Source organism: Lissotriton vulgaris, chromosome 4_1 (assembly GCF_964263255.1).
Source record: "Lissotriton vulgaris chromosome 4_1, aLisVul1.2, whole genome shotgun sequence".
NCBI lineage: Eukaryota > Metazoa > Chordata > Amphibia > Caudata > Salamandridae > Lissotriton > Lissotriton vulgaris.
In genome coordinates, this window is record NC_141691.1 from 729,610,406 (window position 1) to 729,625,464 (window position 15,059).

Sequence of the window (15,059 nt, forward strand, 5' to 3'; positions counted from 1 at the left end):
CTGTGTTCTCTAGGAGAATTGTGCCAAAAGTGTTCCCATAGTTTCGAGAAAAGTCACCATCAGAGGTGGGTGTGTAAATAGGCAAAGTAAAGAAAGCTTTATACCATGGAGGAGACCGGTTATGCTTACATATCAACCAAAAGTGTTGTGTCACACCCGATGGACCTCGAGAGGCAAGCCACTGTAAAACAGAATGCCCCCCGGGTCCCTGTGGTGAACCCAGCATGGTAGACCAGTGAGAAGCTCCATGTTTGTGCTGGATATCCAACGACATGTCCATGTTGGTAGTGCATCCCACATGAAGGACCCAGCAGAAAGAGTGGAGGAACGATGTGAAGGGACCACCAGGACCCCCTCCAGAGGCCAAGGAGGAGTATACGTCCCTCGGAGCTGCACATGGCCTGCTCCACAACCTCTACTCCCCTCTGCCTTCCCATCATGCTGGTTGACGACCGAGACAGCTGAGGGGGTCCCCCTTCGGTGTATGAAACAATCTCTGTTGTGGAGGTATGGATGGGGTGGCAATCCTCACACGTCCATCGGAGTGGAGGGGTTGCCCTCCAATGGTGATGCCACGTTCGCCCCAAGGGGCACGCTCTCTTCCGCCCCCTACCACATCTCTTCCATCGTCTTGGAAACAAAGGTTCTGACCTGAAAGATGGCTTTACGTTCCACACGGTAAAGAAGAATGGATCTAATATTCAGATTCCGGAGTTTCCATTCGGATCTCCATTAAGAACTGACAATCCAGCCAAAGAACAAAGAAACATTTTTCTGGGTTCATTTTATCTTAATCCTAAACCAGCATATATACAAGAAATCTGAGCTAGTATTACCAGATATTTTCATTAATAGCAACATTCAAAAACACTATAGCAAATATCACAGTTATTTTTCAATTGAGAATATAAGGGAAGTAAAATTAATGAAAAGTGATGACGTGGTACTTCCTTTTCCAACTGAGACTTTGCTACTATGAATTAGCATTTAAGAAGTCTGACCTCGTGTGAGATGGACTACAGCAATTTGATACATCCTTGAATGCTGCATGCTGCCTTCAGCTCACACAGTCTCTTCTGTGGCCAGTGGGATGCATTTTTGACTGGAGTGTCCATAAACCTGTGACTCACTTGATGAATGAGTGTTTCTCTGTGTCTCAGACAGATGTCCTTGTAGCGTTTTTGCATTAGGAAATGAAAAGTGTCCTTATGATACTGATGTGCAATGTGAGGAATTTCTTGGGAATTAGGTGGTGGAGAGGAAATCTTTGAGCTGGGTGTTGCATTTCCTGGTGATATTTTCAGGTAGAGCTGGATATGTTACTCGTTCTGATGGCCCTTGATGTTAGTGTCAGCCCGAAAAACTCTCAGAGATTCCATGATGAGGCTGATGATTAATGTAGATAGATTTGTGCATTTTCACAGGTTACAGAGATATAGTTGGATTAGGAGATGTTCATTTGATTGAGCGGGGATCTGTTGTTTAGATAGGATGCAAACTTCTGAAGGATGGTGCCATTGAAGCTCATTGGACAGGGAGCATATGGTGCTTAACACGGTTAAATGGCTGACTGCACTGAAAGCTGAGGAGAGATCCACTGGAATAAGAAGACACGGGTCACTGTCTTGGAAATGTCTGTCTTTGTGCTGTGGGGTCCACTGCGCTAGGTAGGACTGCATTGTTTATTATTTCCCATGGGAATGGTAGATGTGTGATTAGTCGGTAGTTGGTCAGGTCATCAGGTTCATGTTGGGTTTCTTCAGGTGAAGCAGGATGTGACTGGTGGAGAGGGAGTCACTCACTGGATGATGCTGAAGAATAAGAAGATCAAATGAGCAACACCTGCGGGTACACATTGGGAGCATTAAATGCCTTAATGCTATTGTGTGGTGAATCTGCATAGTTGTGCTGGACCTTATCTTGCAATCTAGGAGTGTGTGGTATAAATCTGAGAATGCCACATAACTTTACGGGTTGTTACTATCCTCTCCCTTTTTAAGTTTATGCAGTTGATTACTCTCAGACCTTAAGGAATTATTATGGATGTGAAAGCTCTTTATTTTTTAAAGTTTATTTTTATTAATATTTTCTATGGGTGTGAATACAGGATAACTCTGTGTATACATCCTCATGCACGGAAACCAATCAGGACGCATTTAGACCTTTACGTTTCTTCACAATTACATATTTTGGAGACCCTCGAGTCCTCATTAGCCCACCATGGAATTGTTGTTATTACTCTATTGGTATCCTAGAACAAAAGCTAGAAAATGGTTTAAAGTGGTTTGGCAATGGCTCCTTGACATTGCACTAATTTAAATTTAAACAGGCTGCTTTAAATCAGAGGTGCAACATATACACAACTGCAATGTGTCCTATTCTAATTGTAGTGAATGAATGAATGAATGAATGATTTATTGAGCGAGGCAGCTGCCCAACCAAGGGTGTTCCGGCGCTAACAGAAGCAAGGAGCAAACCAAATTTAAGTATTAAGATGCCTCAGATACCCATGTTTTCAAATGTTTCCTGAAATAAAAATCAGCTAAAATAGATCGACAATATGATTATTCGAAGAAAGAAAAATGTCAGCTGAAACGATTATTGTGTTCAACTGTATGTTCTTTGCCCTTTCACAAAATGTAACTAGCATGGACAAAGTCACTATATCTTGAATTGTCTGTCAGGCTTTTACCTGTGCTTGTTTTGTTTCGTTTTCTCGTGGTTTTTGATTTGTGTGAAACTTTATGGTTGGGAGCTGCTGGAACTTTGTCAATATGAAAAAAATGACTAAAAGCTAATATATGTTATTTGTCTCAGAACGCATACATTGGCATAGTTTTCCCAGGTACTGGCGGAAACTTCTTTGTCTGTGGACGTGCTTCTTGTGAAAGAACAGAATGCTTTCACTCACAATTAAGTTAGCCAGTGGCTGAAGTGGGCTGGCCCTTTGCACCATGCTGTATGACGTAGTGGCGGAAGAAAACTGTGAACGACAGACACAGCAACAGACCAATGAGTGAAGATGGCTGACTGAAAGTCCCTGCAAGAAAGTAAATGATATACATCATTTTAGTAAAATCAAAATGTCTTGGCTAATCCCAGACATAAAACTCAATATCACTTTTTACTGATGGTCTCATTGGTTATCATAAATTCTTTTTCTTTTTTTTTTTAGACGCGTCGTTTTCTTACCGACATGCAATAAAATATCACAGATTTCCTTAGTTTAAAAACCGTGTCTCAACAATTATGATGAAATAATTTAATTCTACGAGGTTGCACTTCTCCTGTGGCAAAGCTATTGGGCAAATGCCCATTGTTTGCTAATAATCCTAGGGACATGGACTGTAAAACGGAAAGGAAATAAAAAGGTTTCATGAAACATATATCTTATTTTTATGAGCACTGCTCCAGGCAGAAACATATTACTATGAAATATTAAGGAACATTATTTCGAAATTACATATGTAAATATCAATGCACATCATTATTAATGAAATGCAGTAAATACCTCTCCCTCTGCTCTTCCTAGTTATCAGATTATTGTGCAGCATAACTGAGAACCTGACTCAAATTCCTGAACTGATTGCAGATGTGTTTGTTTTCTCCTTCCCCCGAGATAATGACATTTGCATCTGCATAACCTCATCGAGCCTATATATAAGTACGATAAATATGCAAACATGCTCATCTTGAATGGCTGGCATCACTACATTGGGTCCTATTCAAAAAGGCATTTTGGAGTATGTAAACTAGTGCTCCGGTAATACTCTTTTACACACACTGACATGCCTTTGTGAATTACCCTCATAACACAAAAAATGTGAATATGAAGGGGATATTATTACACAATTGGTAGGATGAAGCACTGTTCCCTCGTTGTACTTTTACTAACAGGAAGTTGAACTTTTCGGGACCAATTAATAAAGGCAGGTAAGAGTATTTAAAAGAGTACTCCAGTAGTACTACTTCCCAAACTCACAAATGCATTTGTAGATCAACCTCCAACTTTTTGTACGTAAAGCAAAATATGAACTCAGCATGGGCTGCCTTACTACTATACCTTTGTACTGAATCAGCTAACCCTGAGAATAAACTCTAAAATGACTCAAGCAGGATGAAGGCCTGCCATCTATCCAAGAAGCACTTTATAACAATAATTGGCCAAGCCAAGAGCACTCGGGCTATATTTTGACAAGCACAGAAAATTCCAAACCGTGAGTAAACTCTTGCAGATTTCATAGCGCAACAATTACCAGGTGCAATAAAATCCGCATCACCGGATACATTGGGAGGGTCTAACCTGCTGATGCTTATCTGGGGAAAATGCTAAAAACTACTGTTGCATGTGGATTTTGGTATGCAAAGTACCAAATTCTAGGGTATATTCACAAGAACGTGTGATAACTACTGCAAGAGTAGCTTAATGCAACTTTCAACATCGCAGCCCATCATGGGAAAATAACCCTGTGTCAACGTGGAATTCACAACACAGTGGTAGCATGCGATAGTCTGCCCAAACCACAGCCAATGTCTGCGATACAATCACCTCGATGGAGACAAAAACACAAATCACAACACCAAAAACATGTGATGGGCCCAAGCGCGATGAGGAAACCAGCAATAAGCATCGCTAGGCCTGCAACCACACCTAGCAAAATTACCATAAAAGTAGAAAAAACACCCAAACACAAACTGACCAAGACCCAAGCACCATGGACACAGCCGGAGCATGTGCAGAGGATAAGCACAATCCCTCAATCACCCAGGACGACCAGCCCGCGACCTTGGGACAGGAAAAGGCAAGGACAAGAAGAAGATGAAGTTCAGTCCACAAGCGAACAGGATCATAGTCAATTAGGTGATGGAACACCATCAACAACAGTTTGTCACCTCCAATGTGTCATTGGGCACCAAAAACAGAATATGACGAGACATCGTGGAAAAGGTGAATGCCGTCGGGCAGCACAAGAGGACAATGGAAGAGGTCAAGAGGCGATGAAATGACATCAAGAGGCGGACCAAGGAGAAACTCTCTTCCAACTGGAAGGCAGCAATGGAGACTGGAGGTGGGGGCCCAGCGCCACAGCTCGAGCTGGATGACATGGAGGTGCGGGTGTTGGCAGTCATCAGTGTGAAGACTGTGGCCGAAGTCAGGGATCGGACACTGCTCGACAGGACACAACACAACCGCAACAGGGTGAGCAACCACCAGGTAGATGGGCACAACGGCACACATGCACAATCAAGCAGAGCACAGTGCATACCCAAAATGACTCTGAGTCCTCGCCCAGATCTACACACTGTCACAATGCACAATGCCATGCTGTCTGAAGGTCACTATGTACCATGCAGCTACATACATGTGCACACATCGTAATACACCATCTTCCCTTCACATCGCAGGGGCACCATCAACACCTCCTGTAGAGCTGTCCCAGCAACTCTTCACTGATGACGAGGAGGAAAAACACCAGCAACGACACCCAACCCATCCAAGACATCATGGACATCATGCAAAACTCACCTCCAGGATCAGGGTGGGTCAGCTGCATCGAGGAGACCCCACCCACTACACAAAGCACCCAGCAGGAGGCACCCACAACCCTGACACCCCCCAAGACCCCCAGGAACAACACATGGCCTTCCAACTCCGTGTGCTGCAGTGCCAGGGAGAGACCGCAGAGCAGGTGTGGGCTTCGGAAACATGGCAACCAAAGTTTACGCCATCCTTGGGTGTGTATACCCGCTACATGGTCTCCAATGAGCCCTGACTGACACCTGTCCACTCAGAGTTGCTCCAGCGAAACCAGCCATGAGCTGCCACAGATGCGAAGGCTCATGGAGCACATGGTGTGGATGGAGGCGGAAAGGATGGCAGACACCGCTGAACATCAGCAGAATGTAGCTGAGATCTACCATACCCTTCAGATTCTCATCATGGCATTGCTGCCACAAGGTGTGGTGATTTTGAATGCTGCTGCCCCCACAACATTCACATCTCAGCTAAGCATGGGCGAATTTTGCGAATTCGTGCAAAATCGCAAAAAAATCCGCGAATTCGCGGATTTCCCTGCGAAAACGCAGATTTTTTTGCGATTTGCACCATTTTTAACTGGAGTACTTTCTACTGGCTAATCAGTAAGTGCTACCTCGTTGGGTAAATGTAAAGTCCTTTTCCTACACTACAGCTGCGTAAACGGCCAGAAGAGTTGCCTCCAGTGACCATGTGTGGGTAACTTTGCCATCGCGCTGGCCGGGGTCCCTCGAGTGAGCTGTCCATCATAGTGTGTAACGGGCGGGAAGACGGTGCACACTGCTAGTGTGAGTGGCGGGGCCAAACGGGGGGCTTCTATGTGAGTTCACATGCCTCTTGTGTGTGTATAGAAGGTCGGACACCGATCAGAGCAGCAGATGATGAGAAAGAAGCTACTGTCACGGGGATTGCGCCCGTGAAAGTCAAGGATGCAAAGGCCTCCATCAAGCATCATAGCTAATTCTCGACGGTAGATATGGGGAGAACGCACACCTGTCCAGCCTCGACAAAGCGCACATTTTTTTGAGCTGATTAAGGAGTTACTGAATTTGAGCTTCAACTCGGGCACCAGCTTTAATTATTTGTATCTGTAAGTGCTTCCGGTTGAGGTTTAATTTTTGTGACAGGAGCCTCGTTGTCTACTTATAACTATTCTCTGACCCTGCTTCAAGGGTCAGAGCAGGGTTTGAGAATAGTTGCAAGTAGGCAACGAGGCGCCGCTCAGGAAGCACTGACAGGGTTACAGCAGGTGCCCAAGTTGAAGTTAATTTCTTTGTAACCCTTTTGTAAATGGTTACAAAGAAATTAACTTCAACTTGTGCACCTGCTGCTGTAACCCTGTAAGTGCTTCCATGAAAATTCGTCCCCCTCACAAATTCACGGATTTTCTGCGATTTCGCGAGATTTGCGGATCGCGAAATCACGGAATATCCGCAAATTCCGCAAGCGGAACAAATTTTCTGCCCACACTTAATCTCAGCCCCCTGGTGCGGTCATACCTCCCTGTGCAGAAGGCCTAACCACTCTGGCACCTGAGGTTTGAGTGCCACACAGTGCGGCAGACAGACCACCTCCGGCACCCGAGGTGTCAGTGCCACACAGTATGGCAGACAGACCACCTCCAGTACCTGAAGTGTCAGTGCCTCCCTGTGCCGCAGCCAGTACAGCAACACCCCCAGATGGGGCAGGGCACATGTACGGGGATGAGGACGTAGATGGGCTTGTGATCAGAAGGGCTCAGTGGCATCAATTTCCGCCACCTAGCCTGTTCCTGGTTGGTCCCTCATGTGGCGCATGACCTTCCACTGACCCCTGATTTACTCAGATGCACTCACCTTGGACAGCGACATGGCCTGCCACATCCTGTTTGATGACCAATGACACGGCCACCAGACTGCGGACTGAACCCCCTCCTCTTCCGCAGTGCTTGTCTTCCACAGATGGACTCTGGCTGGCCCTCAATGGGCCCAGATAGTGTGGTATATTTGGCAGTGCCCTGTACCGCTCCAGCTGCTGAAAAGCACTGGATGTGCAAGAAACATCCAGTGACGCACTGCTGAGTCATGTCTTTCATTATTTATGTATGTATGTGTGGATGAATGTAGGGACATCCTATGGGATGGCATCCTATGGGATGGCAGTCAGAGGGTGCAACATGGCAATTTGTGTCACGGGTCCCGTGGACATCACAACAGGTACACACGCATCAGCCACTTTCTTGTCGGAACATGGACTGAACCACGCCCAGTGCCCATGGATAATTTTTTTGATAGCCTTGCCCTGTTTCGGTGTACGGCAGGCCAGACCACTCCGCTCACGATCCTAGACAAGATGTTTGAACTGCACCAACTGCAACAATGTAATCACAGGCAACACGTGCACCCACCCAATGACAGGGAAATTGATACAGCTGAAACACAATAGTGACTGTAATTCCAACAATGTGGTATATGCGATCAAGTGTCCCTGCGGCAAGATGTACGTAGGGAAAACAGAACGCAAAGTGAAAGTACGCATCACGGAGCACAAAAGTAGAATTCGTAATTTGAACCTAACATCACCTTTAGTACTCCATTGGAGAGACCAAAAACACACTATATCACAACTGAGATATTTCATCATCGAAAAAGTACAGAGAAAGGAAGGAATAGACAATCAACAGAGATTGTTGCAACGTGAACTCTATTGGATAAAATATTTAAAAACTTTAGCACCGACAGGGCTGAATGACAAATATGACCTTTCATGCTATCTGTAATATGTAATAGCAACATGAGTTTACCCAACTAAACTATAATTACTCCATAACAATAAGAAAAGCTCATTATGTCATGATTACCGTATATTTTTGAGGGACTTGGCCAAGTTTCATGTAGCAAATTTGAATATTCAACTAAAAATTTGTTTGTATACTCTAGAAATGTCAACATGAGAAATGTAGTAGCAAAAACTGAGCTCAAATAACCATATAGCGTGGAACTGGTCATGCGCATTGACAGGTGTCAAAAACAAATATTAACGTATGATATATATGCACACTTGTAGAATGGTTTATTACCCTGATACAGCATATTATTTTGACATATGTTTATCTGACGTACACATCAACATGCGTTCCCTCAGTGGGTTAACAGTTGACTCATTCAGTTATTAGAGTATGATTATGCTTGCCTCATATTTTGTTTATTTCCATCACCTGAGAAATATATCTTGTATGGACTTCTCGTTATAATATGAATAACGAGTAAAACAGCACTATTCGGGTTTTTTTAGCAACAGCATCACCACGTCAAAAAAATGTTCTACAAGTTGCTTGTCAGCACAATAATATTTCCCCATAGCTTCTGACAATGGCAGATCTTTTGAACAACATATGGCAACAACTGACACTATAGATCGAACAAAGCTGACAACACAGGCGTCAATTCGTCACTCTAATGTCTTTCAAATATGACGGGCATAACATTACAGAGCATGATCTTGTCCGTTACTCAATTATCCACCCTCTTTATCCGTGGAATATGACTTGTTAGGATTTCTTGCTATAAAATGACTCGTGTGTCATATAGAACTTTTATGAGATCTTTCAGCCACAGCATCTTTTCGTTTGAGATTTTCACCGCAGACAGTATTTCTGCATAATATCATTCTCTCATAATCTCGGAGTTTCGATAGATTATCAATATAATAAACGGTATACAACTGGCAACATAGATTGAACTAAGCCCACAGCACGGGCAATTATATCGTTTCTTAAAACTCTTTTAATATGGCGCCCATATTATCGGCTTGTCTAGTAAACAGTAACATGGTCACGTCCGTCTTCTATGTCAGCTAACCCCGTACCGTGAAGGTAACCGCGGAGTTTTAAATGGCGTTCGCTTTAGTTATCAAGCGTGAGGAGACCGGTCGAGAGAGGGACTTCTAATACGACGGAAAACCTTTGGCAACATAGGTATGAACGGACCCTTTTCCTGAACGTGGTTTTATATTATCTTCAAGCAGCTCGATTTGGAGTTAGTAATTGCGTTTCTGTTTCTGTTATCTGACAGATATAGAGTCCGGGTGAAGATAAGGTAAACACTTTGTCATCTCCATTTGTTTAAAGCAAGTGATAGATAGGATAGGAAATTTACAGTCCTAATGCATATCGTTCTTATTCTTGCAGTGATCACATATATCTTCCACAGGTATGTTCAAATCCATCTTCCTAACAACCTAATTTCTAGACTCACATGTTGATTAAAATTTAAAACCAACATGGGTTATTTATTTATTTATTATTACTTGCAGAGACAGGATACTGAGTCCAGCAAGTGAGGCGACACGATTTTTCAAACCAGTCATAGTACACACCAGGTACAATACCAACATAATACCCAGCCATTTAACCCCCCTTGAACAACTTTGAATTAAGACTCTTACACATTTTCATATGTTTTATTTACAGACACGCCCCTGATGAAGGCACCGTCGTGGCGCCGAAATGCATAGGGCTCTTTTGTTAATGTTTTGTATATTGTTTTATGCATAAATATGAAGCCAAAGTATTGAATGTGCAATTATGTCACAATGTTTACAAAAATGATGAATTGAATCATATGTTTGTGTTATGTTATGAAATAAGTAAAAAAACACATGAACAATAGTAACCGAGTATAAAAAACTAAAGAATAAGAATAAAAACAAGTATAAAGTGAAAAAGAGTGTTAAGTATATTTAAAGCGCGGAGCGCCAAGTGAACAGTGCCCGGTTTGATTGGCTTCAACACCAATCGTAACCTCTATTAACTCAAAGCAGGTTTGACTACCCTGATAAATCGGAGCACCAGTGGATACAGTGTTAAAAGAGAACAATAACGGAGTGCTCCTTATGCCCTTCATTCTTTTGGAACATGGACTGAACCACGCCCAGTGCCCATGGATAATTTTTTTGATAGCCTTGCCCTGTTTCGGTGTACGGCAGGCCAGACCACTCCGCTCACGATCCTAGGGGGGCCTTGTTGCTACCCATAGCAGGTTTACTCGCTGGTGGTGTGCAGGTCACTAGTCTAGTTCTCAGCATGTCACAGCCAATCCCTGAGGGCAGGTCTGCACACACACCACACCCACCCGGCACAGGCGTCACAGGCCATGTGACCCGGTAAATATAAAGGGCCGACGACATCTCCTAATCCTCTGCCGGTGGTGACTGGATGGAGGGAACAAGGCCTTGAGGCCGGTATGGCCTTGCCACCATGTGGCGCTGACTGGATTTGCACGGGGTTTGCAGCAGTCGCTGCGTTGCAGCCTGCACAGGCACCCCACCACGGGACGCTGACAGGAGTTGGACAGGGTTTGTGGCAGATGCTGCATTGTGGCCTGCACAGGCACCCTGCCACAGGAGGCTGACTGGGGTTGGACATGGTTTGTGGCAGATGCTGCATTGCGGCCGGCACACCGCCACAGGATGCTGTCTTAGGGTGCACTGAGTCAGTGGCACCTTGAGCTGCTGAGTGGGTGTGCAGCCTGCGATGATGGCCCGTCCTGGCGGTCTGGACTGCCCAGGATTTGTGTGCCTTGCTGGACCACAGTGTAGGCTGCGCCAGTGTCCCGCGTGGGCCTACCTCAACGTGGCCCCGCTTCTGGGCTCACAGAGTGAGTAGCACCCATTGGGCTGAGCAGCTGTGCAGGCTGCAGTGTGGCCTGAGTGCACAGGGTCGGCTCTCTCTCTCTCTCACCCTCTCTTCTTCTCTCTCTTTCTCTCCCCCCTCTCGTCTCTCTCTCTCCCTCTCTCTTCTTCTCTCTCTCCCCCTTGTTTCTTCTCGCTCTCCCCCTCTCTTCTCTCCATCTCTCCCCCTCTCTTCGCTCTCTCTCTATCCCCTCTGTTCTCTCTCTCTCTTTCTTCTCTCTCTCTCCCCCTCTCTTTTTCTCTCTCTCTCCTTTGCTCTCTCTCTGTTCTTTAATGTGCGCAGGACACTCCTTCTCATCATGCTTTTTATCTTGTAGGCTGTGATCCACGGGATGTGTCGAGGGGAGCCGCCATGTGTCTAAATTTGATTTCTGTGTTCTTTCAATAAAGTTTAATTGTTTGCTTCAACAGTGAATGTGTGATGGTCATTTCTGTGCCGACCCATGCATGTCACCAGTTGTGATTGTGCGACATCAGGCGGATTATTTGGTACATGTTTAGATGTAGCTGTTGTGGCATGTCTTTGCCTGGGTAAAAGTGGACAAGCCAACACATTTACAGGGAGAGCTGAGGCCGAGCTAAGCCAAGGCTCGGGCTCAGATCTTAGAGGCCGTGCACGAGCCGAGCCCTGAAAATATTTACTATGTACATCACACTGCAAACATCAAGTCAAATATGAATGAATGAAACAAATTTTATAATGCGCAACTTAGCCCAAGGGCGCCAAGGCGCAGGGCAAAGCCAAATAAAAACAAAAGATCTCAAAGTTGCGGGGAACATTGCTTACTGATAGACTTCACAGAACAACCAGGTTTTTAAATCCTTGCGAAACAAGGCCAGAGATGGTTGTGTCATCAAGTCGGGGGGGAAGGGAATTCCAGAGCTTAGACGTAATGAAGGAAAAAGCTCCCCCCCCCATCTGGCTTTAACAAATCTGGGCACTTGAAGGAGTTTTTTGGTAGAGGTTCGAAGAGCTCTGGTTGGAAGGTAAGGAACAAGCAGGGACCTAATACCCTCCGCCCTGAGCCATAAATGGCCCCATGGGCTAGGCAGAGAAGTTTAAACGAGATCCTTGCCTGAATGGGCAGCCAGTGGAGGTTTTTCCTCGCCAAGGAAGCTGACAAAAGTCTAGGGAGGTTAAGCACCTACCTGGCTGCCGCATTCTGGACCATCTGTAACCGACGGACAGAAAGGCAGTCGATGATCTTAAAAAGCTCCCATAGAAGAACTCAAGGAGGTGGTCAAATTGAGAAAATAGGACTTTTTCTCCTCAATAATGGCATTTTTATATCCTTTCAAAAGGGTTTTATACCGTTGTTTTTCCTTAGTGGAGTCCAGATTAGCATGCCAGCGCCTTTCTTGCTTTCTGCATCCTTTTCTAAGTTCTCTAAGATTGTCAGAGAACCAGGGAGCAGAAGGGGCCTTCCTGGCCGAATAATGAAGTTTTGCAGGGGCTAAGATGTCTACCGCCCCGGCGATGGAATTAAACAATTCTGTTGCGGCAGAATCAGTGTCCTTATTCACAAGGGGACTGAGACTATGCAGGAATGGTGCAAGCAATTCATTGTTAATGTGTCTTAGACTCCTCCTGATTTGGCATTTCTTTGAGTCAGGGACAAGAGGGGGGATATTCTCATATTTAAATTCAAATGGTACAGCCAAATGGTCTGACCATATCAAAGGAATAGGCATACCGGATTTTAATCTATGGTCATTCGAGAAAATCCCGTCCAATATATGACCAGCCAAGTGGGTGGGACTATCCACAAGTTGGAGCAGACCACAGGCCTGCAGAGGTTCAATCAAGGACAAAGTATCCCTTGAGGTCAAATTCTCTAAATGAAAATTAAAATCACCCAAGAGAGTGAAATTGGGTCTCTCTATGAAAGGTTCTAAAAGCCTCATCAGATCACAACTAAAGGAGGTTCTAGGGCCAGGGTGTCTATACACTAGAATACCAGAAAAGGAAATGGTGGGTGTGGAATTAATAGAGAAGTAAAGAGCTTCAAAGGAATCAGCAGGGGTGGAGAGCTGTTCAGTTCGACAGATAGACGAAGCCTTATACAGAATGCCCACCCCTCCTCTTCTGCGTCCAGGTCTATCTAATTTCGCATGGGCATAGCCCGTGGGGATCGCCTCAACCAGGTCTGGACCGGACGAGTCCGAGATCCAGGTCTCGGTGACAAACACCCAGGCAGGCTTCCTTAGCGACACAAAGTCCCTAAAAGCAATGTTATTCTTGATCAGGGATCTAGCATTAATCAGGAATCCCAGTTCAACTCCAGCTTCTGGAGGAGTGGATATGGTCACTGCAACATCCGTAAATTGCCTCCTGACCTTCCGTGCCCTGCGGGGTACTCGGTGACATGTACTGCACTGCAGATAAGATAGAGCCTCAGGGGGAAATGTATGACGGCAGGATTTTAGTAGGTCTCAAGGCCAACAGAGAATCCGCTGAATAGAGACTAGTTCACTGAGAGATAAGGAACCGAGGTCCAGCCTGCCCGGCCCCCAGCGCGGACTCGGCGCAGACGTGCTGGACTTTGGCGCGACTTCGGTGCGAGTCCGCTGAGCACGTCCGCTGGGCCCGGAGATAGACATAAAGTATTAAATAGGGCTGGGCTTCAGCGCCCTCCACGACAATCGGGAACACCGTGGTGGACCGGGGCGCTGGCGGGAGAACAAACAGGTAAGCGTTAGCAGAGTGCGCTGAAAGCAGCGCAGTTCAAAAATCCTGGCAAAGTCATTAAAAACAGATTGTACTGCGAAACATCGTAATCATGCGCGCAGCAACAAAGAGCATCAAACGCTGGTTCACGCCACAAACCAATAAAATAGGGCTGGGCTTCAGTGCCACTGCCAGCGTGACCCGCTCAGGCCAATGGGGATGGAGACTGCAGCTGTTCGCCGGCGCCCTCCACGACAATCGGGAACACCCGTGGTGGCAGCAGGCGCTGGCGGGAGATCAAACAGGTAAGTGTTAGCAGAGCGCGCTAAAAGCAGCGCCGTTTAAAATTCCAGGCAAAGTGATTAAAAATAGATTGTACTGCAAAACATCGTATTCATGCGCGCAGCACCAAAGAGCATATGATAAAGCGGCTTCAAAATTCAAGAAGTGTATTTCTTTAACACATGAAGCTTTGACATTAATTGATAATATTGCAGCACTGCACAGAAGAGTGCTTTTTAAAAGTGATAGTTTTTTAGCATAACCCATTGGTAAACTAAGAGGCAAGCCAGTTGACATAAAACCTTGTGCATATCCCAGATTATGATAAAGAAACACTACTGTCTATTAAATGAAGCAAAGTAGTTTTTAAATAGCACAAACTCGACCTTAAGATATTGGAGTGCTTTACACGAGCGCTAGTTATATTACACAAGCTTTGTGCTTACATTCGTTGTTTATAGGCTGGGGCAGATTAAGTGAAATACAGGATGTTGAGTTGAGGTCAAGACTCGAATCTGGTATGCCGCTATGGCGAAACCCCGTATCCTGGGTGAGGGGAGGCAGGCAGAAGCCACATCAAAACACGGCTCGTTATGGGCTCGAGGCTCCAACAGGACCTCGAGCCGAGCCAGAGATAGGCTTCCGGGTCGACCCCAGCTCGAGCTTTCAGTGGCTCGTTCACCTTGAAGCATGGAGTTTTATTGGAGTTAAATATTATTGCATCCAACACAGGGGCATTTGTAAACAAGGCCTAAGTATGGGAAATGTTACCAATTTCTTTTATTTTCACAGGGAATGCGGCAGAAGGAACATCTTTGCATGGAAAAACATTTCTCATGTGTAGTAGAACTATGAGTACCAGCTCAACTTGGAGAAACTTACAGGCGAGGTGTATGACTTGAG